The 18,680-nt window shown below is 43.6% G+C and overlaps 1 protein-coding gene across 2 annotated transcripts in view; it reads left to right on the top strand.

Moving 5' to 3' along the window:
* Positions 1-234: 234 nt before the first annotated feature.
* Positions 235-18,680, top strand: part of ZNF800 (zinc finger protein 800) — a 159,855-nt gene continuing 141,409 nt past the window's right edge. Inside the window, exons 1-2 of one of the 2 annotated variants that reach the window (XM_053898023.1) lie at positions 235-437; positions 3,906-4,219. The gene's annotated coding sequence lies outside the window, so the exon portion shown is untranslated. Of the gene's footprint in view, positions 438-3,769; positions 4,220-18,680 lie in introns of those variants that run through there. The other variant, XM_053898022.1, reaches the window with a different exon arrangement.

Raw genomic sequence — 18,680 nt, 5'->3', positions numbered from 1 at the left:
CACAGAGTCTGGAGCAGGCTCCAGGCTCTGAGCTATCAGCACAGAGCCTGACGTGGGGCTTGAACTCATGAACCATGAGATCACAACCTGAGCCGAAGTCAGATGCTTAACCGACTGAGCCACCCAGGTGCCCCAAGATTACTTAAAATCTTTTTTTTCAAAAAAAATTAATGATTTCTCAACCTTGTGAGGTCATTTTCTGACAGGCTTTGCTTTGCTGTGTTTTGTTTTCAGGTCAGTTCATATAGAGTCTGATGGAAGGAAGAATTGATCTGTCAGCTGCCATTTTGCCTCAGTCAAAAACTTGCCCCATTGGGCATTAATTTCCTCGCACTTCCCAATTGCACATATGCGGGCAATGTATATACATGTGGGCAGGTCTTTCCTCCAGGAAAACCTGGAGGCGGAAGTGAGAGAAGTGGGGCGTGGGCACAAAGGTAGGTACTGTCAGATTGCGGCAGCTGGGCCCGGAACAAGTGACCAAAATCCCTGGATTCGGGTAGACCAAGAGTGCCGAAGCAAAACACAAAAGGAGTGTTTGATTTATTAACCAACTACAAATCCCAGATGAAATTGGGTTGGGGAGCTTCTGCTACATTTGTCTGTGAGATGAAGGGTCTTAATCAGAATAATTGACTATTGATGGTCATTTACCCTATCCCAGGGACTTGCAGATCTCATGGCAGCCGTGACCTTTCCCTGCACCTCCTAACTCATGTGTCCAACTGCCTAGTTGATCTTGGCCACATACACATTTAATATGGCATTTCAAACTTAAAGTTGCCATACCAGAACTCGTAATTCCTGCCACCCCACTAGACTTGCTTCTCCTTCAAGCAGTTGCTCAACACACTTGTTCCTCTCTTTCTGTCAGCGACCTCTCCCGTGACTCATCTCCATTTGCTCCGGCAACAGGTCTTCCAAGGCATATCTTGAATATGCTCACTTCACCACTACTTCCCAGTTGAAGCCGTTTTTACCTTTACTTGTATTATTGAAACAACCTCCCTTCTACACTTGCTCCGTCCGTTCTTCACAGAGCAGGAATACTTTCTAAAAATGGAACACAGATCATGTCAGTACCCTGCTTAAAACTCTCTGATTATGCTCCCTCCTATAATTAGCATAAAATCCAATCTTGTACGTGGTCTGGCTCCTGCCTCTCTCCCTGACTATCTCATACCACTCACTTCCTCCACCACTGCATTCCAGCCACCCTGGCTTTCTTTCTGCCCGTAGCTCTTCCCTCTGCCCGGAGGGCTTTCCTCCCTGAGCCGTGCATGGCTAGTTCTTCTGAAGAGTCCATCAACGCAGTGTGGCCTACCCGGTTCCTGTCCCACACCCTATGCTGATATAATTTTTGTTTATTTGCTCTCTCTTGCTGACCTCCATTAGAGTGTGAGGAGTGGAGAGCTTATTCTTTTTCACTCTTTTTTTTGGTTTGTTTTATTTTATTTAAAAAATTCTTTTTTTAGTGTTTATTTTTTTTGAGAGAGAGATAGAGTGTGAGTGGGAGAGGTGCAGAGAGAGAGGGATACACAGAATCTGAAGTGGGCTCCGGGCTCCGAGCTGTCAGCACAGAGCCCGACGCGGGGCTCGAACCCACAAGCCGTGAGATCATGGCCTGAGCCGAAGTCGGCTGCTCAACCGACTGAGCCACCCAGGCACCCCTCACTCTTTTTTTTTTTTTTTTTTTTTTTTAATGTTTTGGGGCCCCTGGGTGGCTCAGTTGGTTAAGCGTCTGACTTTGGCTTAGGTCATGATCTCGTGGTTTGTGAGTTCGAGCCCCGCATCGGGCTCTGTGCTGACAGCTCGGAGCCTGGAGCCTGCTTCAGATTCTGTGTCTCCCTCTCTCTCTGCCCCTCCCCTGCTCATGCTCTTTCTCTGTCTCTCAATAATAAGTAAACATTAAAATTTTTTTTAATGTTTTAAGTTTATTTATTTAATTTGAGAGAGACAGAGACAACATGAGTGGGGGAGGCGGAGAGAGAGAGAGAGAGAGAGAGAGAGAGAGAGAGAGAGAGAATCCCAAGCAGGCACCATGCTCAGCGTGAAGGCCAATGCGGACTCAATCCCACAACTGCGAGACCACAACTTAGGCTGAAATGAAGAGCTACCCAGGCGTCCACCCCCCCCCCCCCTTTTTTTAAGTAGGCTTCATGCCCAGCACGGAGCCCAGTGCCAGGCTTGAACTCACAACCCTGAGATCAAGACCTGAGCTGAGATTGAGACTCAGAGGCTTAACCGACTGATCTGCCCAGGCGCCTCAGTAATTTTTTTTAAGTGGCATCCTGTTTTTCATTTGACTGAAGAAAACCTAGAAACTGTTTCTAGAGGACTAACAGCTTGGGCCCCATGGCCAGATAGGTCAAATAGGCTTCCCTATGGACAATTCAAACTGGGGATCAGTTGTGCAGGCAACTGCCAGAAGCTCTGTGACTAATTTCAAATGGACCTCCCTGAAGTTAATTCTTATGCATAGCCTAGGGATGACCAGAGCCTTTAGGAGGCTAAGACGAAATCTTTCAAGCCCCAACCTATGCCAGTGAAGCTATTCTGTTACCTAGATAGCACATAACATGAGAAACTCATTTTAGACCCATTGTAATTAGTGTTGTCTGTGTTTTCCATAGGAATGCTCTCATCACTCTTTGATATTATTTCTGGGATGGCCCTTGGAAATCATCTAGTTTAGCCTTATTTTATGGATGAGAAAAGTAAGATCTAGAGAGGGAAAGCAACTAAGCTAAGGTCATTTCGTTAGTCAGAGGCAGAGCCAGGACCAGAATTAGATCTCCTAACAGAGAGTGGAAGCTTTTACAATATACCCTGACACCTGTTCCTTTATTCTCCTGGCCTCCTAAAAAAATGGCCTCAAGGGATTTACCTTAAACAATGTCCTTGTGAGTCCTGATGGGATCACCTTGGGTCTCTGAACACTGGCAGTGGTGGTAATCTGGGAGGTGCTGATCTTCCTTTCTTATTTTGCTTGGACAATTCTTGACTCATTATCAAACACATCTTTACCACCAAGGGAAGTAATTGTGTATTCATTTAGGGCAGCGAGACCTACAAAAAGTCACAGAAACATTCCTATTCCAACTAGTTAACAGGCTACTGAAATTTACCGGAAAGAAATTACTGTGGGTGTATTTTTTCACAGTGATTCATTCAATTTGTCTCATCACGAATCAAATAGATACAGTGGTCCTTCCTCTGTTAAGTTTAGGTTGCAGAGTTTCAGAAAGTTTATCCAGATCTCAAAAATCCAGAACTGTTTGTTTTTTTTTTTTTTTTTTTTTTTGGTACTGTATTGCTGTAGTTAAATTCCCCACCAGAGAGCTCATTCCCCACCAGGGAATGAGTTTGAATAATTTGTTTTGAAGATTTGGGAGGAAAATAGAAGGTTTTCCTTCACAGAAAACAACTCGATTCTATATTCTCTTTCCTGTATATGTATTCACCATTTACTTCTTTCTCTGTTTGCCTGATTTCAGGGATGGGAGGAGGAATAACATCCAAATTTGCAGTTTTCTATCCATATTTGTTTCCTCCAGATAATTTTCAGGAGGATGAGGATTTGGTTGCTGGGGGTGGTGAACACCTCTGAGCAAACTGAGTAACTTAATAGCCCTGTGCATTTCTAGCTGAGCATGCGACCAGGAAGTTCAGGACTGCTGTTTTATGGTTGGAGCCTCTTGGTAAGCGTGCCCTTCCTAAACATTTTATGAGATGTGATTACAGCAGCACGATGTTCTTTTGTTTCCAGGGTGGGTTTGGGGAAACAGCAGACAACTCAGGACTTTTGAGTTTGTCCCTCCCGGAGCAAAAGCTTGAACCGACACAACCGGCTGAAATCCTCCCTGGTTCCTCCCTCCTGCAAACGACTTTGATATTTATTGCAGCTGCCTGCGTTTGCAGCGCTCTCCCGGCTCTGCTCCGTCCCAGAAGAGGCACCGGCACGTCTCGCTGCCCGCGTCCTGTAGCCCTACCTCTGTGCAGCCCTTCCCTCCCCAGTAAAATGTTCTCAGCGCACAAAAGCCGCCTCTGAGGGGAAGGAACAGCTTCGGGCCGAGAGGGAGGGAGCTGGCCGGCTGCACCATCTGCAGTGGAAAACGGACGCCGCTCACCCCGCCTAGGAAACTAATGGAGCGTCCCTAAGAGACCCAAACTCCAGCTTGGCTCACCCCAGCTTTCTCCCCCACCTCCAGACCCCCAGGTGAGACAGCCCCGTCAGCCTGCCTGTGGAAGGGCGCTTGCAGCCAGCTTCCGATCCCGGAATTCGACCGGAATCTTGAGCAGGTTTTGTTTTGTGAAAAGAAATGTTGTCATCACCGGTTTTTTTCCCCCTTTGTTTTCCAGCATTTTCTTTTCTTGTGGTAACTTAAAACATTTCCTCTGGGGATGGGGTGAGAAGAGTCGGACATAAATGTTTGCCAGTGCAAAGTCCTTTGGCTGAATGTGGTGTCTGCGACTTCAGAAAAGCCTCCTACTAACCGGGTTACCCAGGCAAGGCTTCGAACTGCCTCCGAAGAATGGTGGCCGAAAGCCAGGGGTACGAATGTGATGCTGCGGTTTGTGGGGGTCTGTTTCAGCATTTATATTTAAATATCTTTCCCTCTAAGAATTTTTAATTGGCGATTTCGCCTTGAGGTGCTCCAGTAAATCAGAGAAGGAGCCAAACCTAGTTATTTCGCTTCGTAACCAAGCTTTATTTTCAGGGCTTTCTTTCCCCTGCGGTTCTTGCCCCGAAGCGATCTGTAAAGCGAACCCACTCTGATACAGTTTGAAAAGTGCATTTTGTACTTGGCTCTTTCTTTGATCGAATTAATCTGGGCTTTTTTGTAGTTCTAAATGAGGCCTATGGGCTGACAATGTAGCTGTTTAAAGGGGATTTTAGGGGATAATAGCCAATGCAAATAGTGCCATGAGAATGGCAACTTGCTTTTGCACTTTCAATCACATAATAACAGCAAAGAAAGCTTTTAAAATGAATTGAAATTTTGTGGCATGCCATCTGGGATTATTTGGGGAAACAGTTCTGAATACTGCAGTTGGGCAAAAGAATGGTGGTTCGGTCTGCTCTTAAGCTGACATGTTTCAGATGGCAACCTTATGCTAACTGGTGCAAAGTTGGCTAGCATTTTTTTTTTTTATTTTATTATTTTCTTTCTCTCGGATTATCTGCAAAAATTCTCTTTGATTGCTGGTATTTGGGTCTGAAAAACTTTTCTATTGTTGAAGAATTCAATTCAACCCCTTGCAGCTGCTGATCCCCTCATTGTTCCACTCGTTATGTGTACGCGTCTCAGATGAATGTAGCCAAGCCTTTTAGCGCCTTAATAGGTGTCTACATAAAGGTCATTTATTCTGCCGTACTTGTTTTAACAAAAGTTTATACACAAACAACAACCACAGCTAAAACATTCACATTAATCAATTTCCTCCTGATGCAGAATGCAAAATCTGCCTCAGGCCACGGTGCGGGCATGAAAATTGTTTTCTGTGTATGATGTTGTAAAGCAGAAAGCAGTTTAAGCAATTTCATCGAGGGCAGAGCATAATTATTTCAACACAATCTCTGGCCGAGAGCACCCATTCTGTGCTTCTGTGTGTGTGTAGCTACGGTCAGGTGACACTGTAGGCAGAGAGGTGCTTCGCCTGGAATTGAGGCTTTAGCTTTTCCCTTGATGTTCACCCTGATTTGGGGGCTGTTCTCTGTGAGCTTCAGCTATCGTCTCCGCAGGGAAGGACACAGAGGTGATACTAGAATCTGGGGGAAATTGCATAAAGTTATCTAGAATTTGCAAAAAAAAAAAAAAATTATGTCCTCACAGGTGTAAGTCCTCCTGCTACACAAAAGAAAAGACAGGCACCTCTTTCCATCTGCAAACCCCACAGCGGGCTGCTTTCAGGATGAAGCAAATGATGAAAATAATGGCTTCCCACCGTAAAACGCTGGTAGGATGCCCGTAGGCTGACCAACTTCTAGTTAGGGAATTATTAGAGAGGGTTTCTAAGGGATCTTGGTGAGTGTGTGTGTGTGTTTGTGGGGGGGATTGCCCAGCACAGTGGACGTCACGTGGGAATTATAAAACTCTGGCCACGTGGGGGAGGGAGTGAGGAGGCCCACCCACCCTGCCTCCCTGAGCAAACCTTAAAGAGCTTGCCTCTCTCTCAGCAGGGTAATTCATGGACAGGGCCACATTCTTTGATCCATCTCAGGATGGTACTTAGTAACTGATCACAGCCCTAAATTCACTCCGATCCACAAACAAGTACACTGTTCAGTATGTACAGGTAGTTCTCTGCTGTGTCAGTTTACCTGCTCAAGGTTTAGACTTGGTGAGTTAAGGATTCAAGTCCTTAGATGCTTTGGGGGTTTTGTAAAAGTCAAAAAGCTCTGAGATTTGGCCTCCGGGTGTGGCTCCACCCCTTCCCTCAACCTCTCCTGAGGGTCTCTTCCCTTCATATGCTCTCCCAGCGGCTGGAGTGCAGCCAGCTGGTTCTCTCCCACAGGGACTTCTCGGCCTGGTGGGTGCTTCTCAGACTTTAAGGAGCTGCGGCGAATGACCTGGGGTCTTGTTAAAAAGCACATTGTGTTTCTGTTACTCTGAGATGGGGCCTGAAAATCTGCATTTCTAACAACTTCCTGGTGACACTGACACAGCCTAATTATCCATCTGTAAAAATGCCCATTGAGGCAGTCAGGGATTTCTTGACTTTTCAACTTTTTGGGAGATTGGGAAAGGCTTGGAGACAGTCTAGTTTTAGGGAGGCTTATCCTACAGTTTATCTTGCACCTCATTTGGTCCTTCAGTTACAAGCAGGAGAGACAAAGTAAATGATATTTGGGCCCAGTCTTTGATCACTTCTATATTATTTGCTCATTTAAAAAACTTACCGAATGTATATTGGATGCCTGCTATATGCAGGCACTGTGCTGGGTGCTGTGGGTGCTCTCATCCATGTCCACAAGCAGTTCACACCCCTGGAGCCTGCAGCAAAGGGTCTCACCCCAGCTGCACACTGGAATCACTTCGGGAGTTTTTGTGGCTAATATTCACTGAGCCCCACTCGCACTTGGAGAGAAGCACATTTAACTGGTCTGGGACGGGGCTCAGTCATCCGCATTTTTGAAGTGCTTTTCGGGGGAAATCTAGTGTGCCCAGGACTGGGCATCCTTGGCCCAAAGTGTTGAACGGGATGAACCAGAAGCATGTGGGTGGGAGCCACCTCAAGTACAGGCTCCAAAGCGAGGGGAGGACAGTGGGATGGCCGTGCAAGGTAAGGGGACCTCTCTTTCCCTGCCAGCCTGCCTTTTCTGAAAAATCTTGCCCATCGTCGTGAGAGAGGAAATGGCAAGGTTATCATGTGTGCCCTTCAGAACCTTGTGGCATCACAGCTACTCATGCGTCAGTGATATCATGTCTTGATTCTCAGGCCCAGGATGGGTGTCTCTCTGGCACTGGTCCCTCCACTCTCAGCTGAGGCTGTGTCGGTGCAAAAGATGGGCAGGACTCCATCGGCTCTTGTTTGAGTGACCAACTGTCCCAGTTTGTCCAAGACCGAGGGGTTTCCTAGGATGTGGGACTTTTGGTGCTAAACCCAAGAAAGACCTGGATAAACCCGGGCGAGCTGGCGGTCACCTTAGTCCTAGTGTCCCGACTCCTGCTGCAGGGTTGTCAAGCTTGATGCATAAGGCATGAATCATGGAAAGAAAACTTGACAAATTGGACCTCACTAAATGAAACATGCTTGCTTTGTGAAAGACTATGTGAAGAAGTTGAAAAGATAAGCTACAGACTGAGAGACAATATTTGCAACCAAATATTTGATAGAAGACTATTAGCATCTAGAATAGATAAAGAATTGTCGAGACCCAATAGTAAAAACCGAACAGTGCAATTAGAAAATGGGCAAAAGACATGGACAGACATTTCACCGAAGAGGATATACAGATGGCACATAAGCACATGACAGCATGTTCAACATCACTAGTCACTGGAGATATGCAAATTCAAACCACAATGAGGTATATGCCTATCAGAATTGGCTATAATGAAAAATGACGACGCCACCAAATGCTGGTGAGGTGTGTGGGAATGTAAAATGGTACAGCCACCCCGGAAGACAGTTTGGAAATTTCTTATAAGATGAAACACGCATCTACCATATACCCACGCAATTGCACTCTTGAACATTTATCCCAGAGAAATGAAAACTTATGTTCACACAAAAAGCTGTTCACAAATGTTCATAACAGCTTTATTTGTAATAGCTAAACATTGGAAACAACTCAGAGATCCTTCAACAAGTGCATGGAGAGCCAGTGATCGCATTTCAGTAGATAAAGTCTCCTAAAACATTTCTTTTGGGGAAAGAAAATAAAAGGAGGCGAAAATGTTGGGAACTCCTAGTTCAGTGCTTGCCAGGTCTGGATATTTGACTTTGGGGTTCTACGTTCAGAGGGTAGTCAACCTGTGTGGTGAGTTGAGAAGAACCCTCTGAGGGGCTGGGTAAGAAGCAGAAAAAGAGGACACAATGAACTGGAAAAAAAAGAATACGAAAGCCAAGTTGTAAGTAAGAATATGCATATCGAGGATATTTAGTTTAAAAAAAAAGAGAGACTATTTCTAGGATATAGCTGATGCAAGTTCAACTTGATATTCTTCTAGGTCTGTAGCCCTATAGTTTAGGGATAACAAATGTTCATAATAATGATTGGATCAGGAAGTGCTTTCTGACTTGGCAAAACTGCTTTATAAATGTTATTATGCGTAGATACAGTAGCATCACAATTTTCTGCAATGTGGTAATCATGGAGGGTCTTGTCATGGCATCTCTTAGTTGATTAAGGTTTGCTGATCCAGATCATGGTCTTTCCCATCGCTTGGATGTTCAGGAATTGAAGGGATCTGGACAAAAGAGAACTCATGAGTGCTTCCTTACATTGCTAATAGAAGGGCTTATTCATTGGTTCAGATCACCAGGTTGGATTTGGGGGCCCAAGCATCCAGAAGTACCAAGCCAAGGGGCTTACTTGTGTTTTTCATGCTAAAATAGCGCCCTCCTGGACCCCTCACCTCTAGTACCGTAGACATAATGACAACTGACTCCTATGTAGTACTTACTTCCCCTGCACCAGACGTTGCCGTTAAGTATTTTACTCATGTTAACTCATTTAATTTGCCTTACAAGCCTGTGAGATAGGTACTATTTCTATTTCCATTTTACTAATAAGTTAACTGAGTCACAGAGAAGTTAAACTGCCCAGGGTCATGCAGCTTAGCAGAACCAAAGTTCAAACCCAGTTCATCTGGCTCTGGAGTTCATTCCCTTTCAAAACGAATATGCAAATACACAGGTTTTGTGGTAGGTCTATTTGAATGCCAAATATTTTTATTTTAATATACCTTAAATGTTCTAGAATTTGTTTTGGTTCCCTTTTCTTTTCTTTTAAAATATTTAATTATTTTTGAGAGAGCTTGCACATGCACACGAGTGGGGGAGGAGGAGAGAGAGAGGGAGACACAGAATCGGAAGCAGGCTCCAGGCTCTGAGCTGTCAGTGCAGAGCCCAGCTTGGGGCTTGAACCCATGAATCGTGGGATCATGACCTGAGCCGAAGTCGGACACTTAACTGACTGAGCCACTCAGGTGCCTTTTTCAGAATCAGTTTATCTATTAAGAGTCTATATCATTGGGGCGCCTGGGTGGCTCAGTCGGTTAAGCCTCCGACTTCGGCTCAGGTCACGATCTCACGGTCCGTGGGTTCGAGCCCCGCGTCAGGCTCTGGGCTGATGGCTCAGAGCCTGGAGCCTGCTTCCGATTCTGTGTCTCCCTCTCTCTCTGCCCCTCCCCAGTTCATGCTCTGTCTCTCTCTGTCCCAAAAATAAATAAACGTTAAAAAAGAGTCTATATCACAAAGCCCCCCGGACTTAAACGCAATATTCCAATTTGACAAAGTGGTAACCCATGGTAGGTTGCATTATTTGTGGAGTCTCACAAATGGCAAAACAAGATCAAGAGCAATAACATTATTCTAAATGTCATTGTGCGTGTCACCTGTTTTGATGAGGCCTGCATAATTTAACAGTTACTGGTGCTATGGAATAATTGGTTGGATGGTATCATTTTCACTTATTTAAAATTATGATTCAAAATTATGATTTGTATTCATGGATTGTTATTTTCCCCGTGGGCACCTTTGAAGGCGAAGGACAGCTTGCTGTAGAAGCCCTGGTATGTTTTAAAGGGATTATCTCAAGTGTGTATCTGCCCCTCCCCCTCTCCCATGTTGGCAAATCTACTGCAGATGGGCTGACCTATGAACATCAGGATGTTTTTTATTCTATGATACGTTCACAGGCTTGGAGGGATTTGAATGGCTCTAGATTTAATCAACAGGCTGCTGTTTCTTAGTGTAGCACATATTCCTTCAAAAACGAAATGAGACCATGTTATCTTGCAGCCAGGTCTAAGGGATTTTTCTTGCAGGAGTTTGTTGTTGTTGGTACTGTCCTTTAGTATTGCTCCTCTTTCTTTTTTCGAGAAAGATCAGTGGCTGCACTAAGGATAGCTTACATGATTTCCCCCTTTCTTCACTCTCAGACTGCTGGGCTAGCTCAGTAGGGGAGCTAATGGTTGGTAATTAACTTTTAGATAAATTACTGCTTGAGGCAAAGGGAAGACACCTTGAGAGTTAGAAGTCAGTCCATCAAAGCAGTCAGTGGAGACATCCCTGTAATTTTGTCATTTTGCCAATGATGGCAATAATGTTTGCTTGACAATCTAATAGCATCTCAAGCACCCAGGCATCCAAATTAGTAGGAAAAAAACCCATGCCATCATCTAAGCATCTTCTCTCTGACTCAGAACATAAGGGACAGAGAGAAGAGTGTCACCATGGCTTAACATAAGACTTAAACTTGTACATCCATCGATTGGGTGACCCGCCAGAGCAATCTTCAGTATGATAAGAAAGTCATGGCCCAGTATCTAGCCGGACTCTGGAAATTCTACTTTATCTGAGCCATCAGGCAACTGGCAAAAGGTGGAAAGAAGCATCAAGTACACACGGTTGTCATGGCAGTATTTGGACAGAATGACAAGAGGACTTCAGCTTTTTCTTATAATTTTAACCTTTATGCCAAGTCAATTTAAGTCATAATTCTGTCTTTGTTACTATTTTCCTCCTCATTTAGTTTTCACTTGGTTAGTTCTTTAGAACTACAGTTTATAATTATGCATGCTAAAAAGGACAAGTTCTATTGACAAAACAAACCACTTTTCCTATATAGTCCCTCTTTTTTGCCTCAGACTTCACTGAATTATGAAAACCTTCTCAACTATTTGAAGTGGTGTTACTATTTTTATTATATATACTACTTAAATTGTAATCCTATTGATATCTCAGAGACTTTTAGAACTGGAATGAGGGGCGTGTGGGTGGCTCAGTCAGTTAAGTATCTGACTGTGGCTCAGGTCATGATCTCAAGGTTTGTAGGTTCAAGCCCTGCATCGGGCTCTGTGCAGTGTGGAGCCTGTTTGGGATTCTCTCTCCCTCTTCCCACTCCCTGTCCCTCTTCCCCTCTTCCTCCCTCCCTCACACTTTCTCTCTCTCTCAAAAATAAATAAACTTAAGAAGAAAAAAAGAGCTGGAGCACCTGGAAGGCTCCATCGTTAAGCATCTGACTTCTGCTCAGGTCATGATTTCACAGTTTGTCACTGTTCTCATTCGAGTCCCACATGGGGCAAGCTCAAGCTCCCCTCCGAGTGAGCCCGAGCCCTGCTTGCAGTAAACCAAGCCCCACTTTGGGTGAGCCCTGCTTCTCTCTCACTCTCTCTTTTTCTCTCTCTTTCTCTCTCTCTTTCTGCCCCTGGTTCACTTGCACCCCCCCCTCTCTCTCTCTCAAAAAAAAAAAAAAAAAAGAAAAAGACTAGAATGAGCCTTTGAACCAATAATAGCCACGGTTGCAGAGTAGAGTACTTAGTCCCTGTCAGCGATGCCAATCAATGTATGTTTCATTCTCTACAATCTGTGGGGTGAGTATGAATGATCCCCATTTTACAGTGAGGATCAATGAGGCCTGGCAAGGTTAAAAAACACGACCAAAGTCTGCCATCTGGTAGGGCTGGGAGGAAAAGAGTAACTGCTCTGACTCCCGTGTGTGTACTTTTAATGTCCAGGTTCTAACTCTGGGTGACTACCTTAGAAAAGAAAACTGAAGTCAGGAGAAGTTAATTTAGCTCAAGTAACATCAACAAATGGCTGATTTTCTGAATTAACTAAGTGAAGAAAAAAAAAAGGGGAAGGCCAGGTGAAGAACCTGGTGTTCTGGAATGGAATTCTATCCCTTTTAGGTCTTAGACACTTCCTCTTCCCCATCTCTGCAAACTTCTTCACAGATCAGAACACAGAGCACATTCTATCAATAAGCACTTATAAGGAAATAGCAGCTTGTTGAGATATAATTTACATATCATAATGTTCAGCCTTTAAAAATAGACAATTCAGTGGTTTTTAGTATATTCACAGAGTTGTGGAGCCATTACCAACCACTGGCAACCACTGATCTGCTCTCTGTCCTGATGGATTTGCCTGTCTGTACATTTTAACTAAATGGAATAATTCAGTATGTGGCCTTTTGTGTCTGGCTTCTTTCACTTGGCATGATATTTTCAAGGTTCTTCCATGTTGTAGTATGAATTAGTTGCCTTTTAATGGCTGAATAATATTCCATTGTATGAATATACTACATTTTGTTTATTCATTTATCAATCAGTGGACATTTGGGTTATTTTATTTTTTATTTATTTTTTTGGTTATTGTGAATAATACTGCTATGAACATTCACGTATGAGTTTTTGTGTGGATGTATGTTTTCATGTTTTGGGGGTATTCTAGGAGTGGAATTCCTGGGTCATACGGTAACTCTCACGTTTAATTTGTTGAGGAACTGCTAAACTGTTTTCGAAAGTGGCTGCACGGGGCGCCTGGGTGGCTCAGTCGGTTAAGCGTCCGACATCGGCTCAGGTCATGATCTCACGGTCCGTGAGTTCGAGCCCCATGTCTGGCTCTGTGCTGACAGCTCAGAGCCTGGAGCCTGCTTCCGATTCTGTGTCTCCCTCTCTCTCTGACCCTCCCCCGTTCATGCTCTGTCTCTCTGTGTCTCAAAAATAAATAAACATTAAAAAAAAAAAAAAAAAAAAGAAAGTGGCTGCACTATTTTACATTCCCACCAACACTGAGGGCTTCGGTTTTTCCGCGTCCTGCCCATACTCGTTATCATCTATCTTTTTGATTATAGTCAACCAAGTGGGTGTGAAGTGGTATCTCATAATGGTTTTTGGTTTGTATTTCCTTAATGACTAACGATGTTGAACGTCTTTTAATGTGCTTATTGGCCATCTTTGTATCATCTTTGGAGAAATAGCTGTTCACATCGTTTGCCCATTTTTAATTGTGTTGAGTTCTTTATATATTCTGGATAGTAGACCCTTATCAGATATATAATTTGCAAATATTTCACCCATTCTGTGGGTTGTCTTTTTGCTTTCTTGATGGTGTCCTCCAAAGCACAAAGTTTTTAATATTGATGAATTACAATTTATCTGTTTTTTCTTAAAATTTTTTTTTAACTTTTATTCATTTTTAAGAGACAGAGAGAGACAGAGCACAAGTGGGGGAGGGCAGAGAGAGAGGGAGACAGAATCTGAAGCAGGCGCCAGGCTCCGAGCTGTCAGCACAGAGCGTGACGCGGGGCTCGAACCCACCAACCGTGAGATCATGACCTGAGCCAAAGTCGGACGCTCAACCTACTGAGCCACCCAGGTGCCCCTATCTATTTTTTCTTGTATCACTTGTGCTTTTTGCGTTGTATCTAAGAAGCCATTTCCTAATCCAAGGTCACAAAAATTTACGCCTGTATTTCCCTTGAAGTGAAATATATACTTTTAGTTCTTATAGTAAGAACTAAAACCTTAGGTTTATAATCCATTTTGGTTTTTTGTTTTTTTTTTCAACGTTTTTTTTTTTTTATTTTTTTATTTATTTTTGGGACAGAGAGAGACAGAGCATGAACGGGGGAGGGGCAGAGAGAGAGAGGGAGACACAGAATCGGAAACAGGCTCCAGGCTCCGAGCCATCAGCCCAGAGCCTGACGCGGGGCTCGAACTCACGGACCGCGAGATCGTGACCTGGCTGAAGTCGGACGCTTAACCGACTGCGCCACCCAGGCGCCCCCCATTTTGGTTTTTTATACATAGTATGAGGTAATAAGCATTTTTTTAAAAATTCTTTTTTAATGTTTATTTATTTTTGAGAGAGAAACAGAGGATGAGCAGGGGAGGGGCAGAGAGAGAGAGGGAGACATAGAATCTGAAGCAGGCTCCAGGCTCTGTCAGCACAGAGCCCGACGCAGGGCTCAAACTCACAAACCATGAGATCATGACCTGAGCCGAAGTCAGACGCTTAACTGACTGAGCCACCTAGGCGCCCCGAGGTAATAAGCATTTTTGATGCAAGTTTATGGGAGTTAATCAAGTTGGCAGATAACACTTTGATTATTAAACTGATGTGTATTAAAGCCATATAGTCCATTACTTGAAATTATGTTAATCTATTAATGTGATTGTGAAGAAATATTAGAATTTTGGCTTCAAATTTAAAATTGATTCTAGCCGTGTCTTTTCTAACTTTAATTTTCTTGAAACTAATCATGGTAAAATGTTCTATGATTCTTTGATTCCTACCTGTTAAGCCACTATACTGGGGATGGGAAATAATTTTCTGTTAAGGGACTTCTAACAGAAAAAAAAAAAAAAAAGGCAATTCATTGAGCCATAGGAGTAAAACATAACTTTATTATTAGAAAGTACTATGTAAGCACTAAAGAATTAAGTATTTAGGGGCACCTGGGTGGCTCAGTCAGTTAAGCTTCCGACTTCAGCTCAGGTCATGATCTCATGGTTTGTCGGTTTGAGCCTCGTGTAAGGCTCTGTGCTGACAGCTCAGAGCCTGGAGCCTGCTTTGGGTTCTGTGTCTCCCTCTCCCTCTGCCCCTCCCCTGCTCATTCTCTCTCTCTCTCTTTCTCTCTCTCTTTCTCCCTCTTTCAAAAATAAACAAAAAAAGAAGTATTTAAGCACGCTATAGTTCTATATGTTGGCCAACTGCTGAGGAAGAGAAAAAGGAGCGCCGGGATTGGGAAGGAAGGATGAGGGAAAATGAATTCAGGAGAGAGACGAATAGTCAGGAAAGCCATATGGAGACGGCAGTTCATATGGAGTGAGGGGGACTGTGGCAGGGTGCAGAAGACCCGCCTAGATGAATGACACTCAGCTGAACATGTGAAAATTCTTGTGCTGTTAAAATACAAAGAAAAACAGAATAAAAGAGGAAAGGAGGAGACTGGAGTAAACATAGAAATTTATCACAGCACTGAAGAGAAAAGCAGGTTTCATGAAGTAATAAGCATTTTGAGAGACTGGGATTAAGTCATTTTAAAGGGGGTGTGTGTGTTCCCTTTATACAATCAAAAAAATGAAAGATAGCCCATCTTGGTACCCTCACCCTGGGTAGGATGACATTAGGTTAGAAGCCCCCCAGCTTCACAAACCACATCTTTTCTCTTGGCCGCATCTGTCTCCTCAATCACAGCTAGCCCCGGTGTGGAAGATGGAATTTCTTCTAGTGAGTTCACAGGCATCATTGTTGTGTATTATTCTGCTTATTTAATATGTTTCACACAGCCTCAGCACACCGGCCACTTATTAGAATCATATATAAATGACTTGTTTTTTTGTTTGTTTGTTTGTTTTTGTTTTTGTTTTTGTTTTTGTTTTTTTGCTTTCAAGGAACTCATAGCTGTAATACAGGTCGGTAGGCAACAGATTCTGGGTCTTCGATATAACATTAGACATATAACATTGTTATTGCCAACTTTAATTCAGACTGTGAGCCACTAGAATTCAGTTGTACTGAACTGACACGAGCTCCAGGCTCTGTACCTTGATAAAAAGGTTTGAAATGATTAAAACAAAATGTTGATAAATAGCCAACAGTGTGAGACTCTATCAGCGTGTGTGACAAGTTTTTAATTTAAGAACATTACATGCTTTTGTATTAAGTCCTTCAATAATATTAATTTTCAAGAACATTAAATTCTGTCTAGTGTACTGAAGCTGGTAATTATAATGCATAAAAATAGCTGAATAACCAGGGTAGTGCCAATTACTCTGTCACTCATAAGTAATCAATTATTTTTGTGCAGCATAACCTATATGGTGGCTGCACAGAGTGATAAGGTACAGCTCATAAATGAAAAATGATTTTTCAGATGAAAAATTTTCAGCGGTGAGGCACGCCTGAAAGCTTTAACAACTGTATTTGAGGGCTAGGTTATGTCTCTTTGAAGGGTGCTAAACTGAAAAGTTTGGAGGGATTTTGGTCCTAGGCTGGCCCGTGTGTCAGCCTACTGGGAGTTATGATAGATGCACACCTCCCATGTGCGTAAGATGACCCACGTCACTTGACTGACCACATGTCCGATGTTGATGTGTAGACTGTGTGAGGAGCGGAGCATATGAACTGGGTGGATTACGGTGGTGGTAATGGTGTCTGTATGATGACCGGGCTTTGCATCGCCAGGATTCTCCTGTGACTTCCCAGCAGCCACCCTATGAAGATAGGAGTCTTCTCCGAGGCTGATCACCCCTGGTGCTTCTTCTCGAGCTATGTTCTGGCATGCCCACCAGACCCCTCGTCTTTTGGAAGGCCTCACCAGTGAGCCGTCCAGGTATCTCTGGTATAGCTCCCTTCCTCAGTTACGGGCTCCCTCAAGAAAGGAAGCTCAGGAAGAAGTTGATAAAATTCAGAAACAGCAAGAAAACAACTTGTGTGTACTGTGGGCCAGACACTGGTTTAATAGACATTAAATTGTAACTTTTACTATTAATTGTTATTAATGACAACTATGCATTGGACCTAATAGCTTATTTCATACTCTAACAATCTATTTCCCCTTTATGGAAAACTACATAGTCACAAAGGAGGTAATGGAGAGATGCTTTTCTTTGTAAATGCTGTGTTTCCTTTTAGATTTATGTAGAATTTAGTTTTATGTAGAATTTACGTAGGATTTATTAAAATCCCTCTAATTCAAGTATGGGGGAAAAAAAAGGTTTGGATCCAGAGGCATCCCAGAAGATGCTACGTAGAGTATGTATGATACAAAGCAAATTATTGGATTCAGTATGTATGATACAAAGCAAATTATTGGATTCGAGCATTTGCTGAGGAGCTCTGTGTGTAAGAGTGAACCTCACTTCTTCCCCCAGGAGTGTGTAAGGTAGCACAGGAGATGGGACAGAATACATGCCACACACACACGAGGAATTTATTGCAAATGCAAGGGGAGGTCTAAGACAAGGTACATAATGCAATGGGATAGATAAATGTTAGCATGATCATTCCCAGTGAAGTTACAGAAAAATTCACAGAAGCTGAGCTCTAAGCGACTTGAGAGGAAAGGGCCTTGGTAGGAAGGAATGGGATGTGAGGACTAGAAGGAGGGCTCAAGTTGAACCTTGGTGAGTGTGTGTGTGTGTGTGTGTGTGTGTGTGTGTGTGTGTGTGTGTGTTGGGGTAAAAGGGAAAGGGGCATGAGGTAATAGAAACCAAGAGTGTGGGCTAGGGAGAGATTGGGAAGAAAGGATCCTAGTCAGTTTTACTGCATACCAGGTGCTGTGCTCCTGATGGGGATACGCTGAACAAGCAGAGCCAGCCTCTGCCTTCATGGAGCTTGTACTAAGCAAGAGAGGCATGCAGACCAAGGCTAAAGGCACAGATCAGCTGAGAGTCACCTGCTGTAACGTGGGGGAGAAATGATGGGGCCCTGAACTAGTTAGTGTCAGAGAGTACTTTTCAGGCTATAAAGCCCAGAACTCTCAGTGGCTCGATACAACAAAAGTTCGTTTCAAGTGGTATCACGGCCCAATATGAGTATCCCTGGTAGACAGCGTTCTAAGTGCTCATTCAGAGTCCTAGCTTCCTTCTATCTTGTGGTCCCATCATCTTCCAAGACCCAGGAGTCCACTCCATTCTGCTGATAGATGAGGAAAGAGCCTTGGGAATGTATATCTGCTTTGTAAATACTAAGTAGTACAAGTAACATCGGCTTATATTCCATGGGCAACAATTAATCGTATGCTCTCTTCCCTATCCCCGGATACTAGGGGCTAGAAAATATAGTTTCCATCTGGATAGGTGACAATTCCATGCTACAGAGGAGGAAGGAGCACACGTCTTAAGTGTTAGACGGTGGTGTCTGCTGTAGTTGGGTTGGTGAGACATGAATGAAATAAAGAGTAAACCAGGAGCTGGAATCAACAGGTGAATTAATTAAGCTTCTGTGATTGATTGGATATTGCTATCTGAGGGACAGGTAAAGCTGTGGATGACCCCAAGGTTTTTGGCTTGGGTAGCGAAGTCAGCGATCAGAGATATAAGGAACAGAGGAGAGGGAGCAGTTTGTGGGGGAGAGGGGAAAGAATAGGGATTTGATTTTGGATATGTAGAGTTTCAGGTGCCGGGGCATAGCCGAGTGAAGATGACCCATTGTGGACTATGGGGATTACATGGGTCTGGAGTTTGGGGGAGAGGTCTAGGCTGGAGACGGGA

The sequence above is a fragment of the Panthera pardus genome, unplaced genomic scaffold, assembly GCF_024362965.1.
Source record: "Panthera pardus isolate Hobbes unplaced genomic scaffold, ASM2436296v1 HiC_scaffold_8, whole genome shotgun sequence".
In the NCBI taxonomy this organism is placed as follows: domain Eukaryota; kingdom Metazoa; phylum Chordata; class Mammalia; order Carnivora; family Felidae; genus Panthera; species Panthera pardus.
This window is presented reverse-complemented; position numbering and strand designations above follow the sequence as displayed.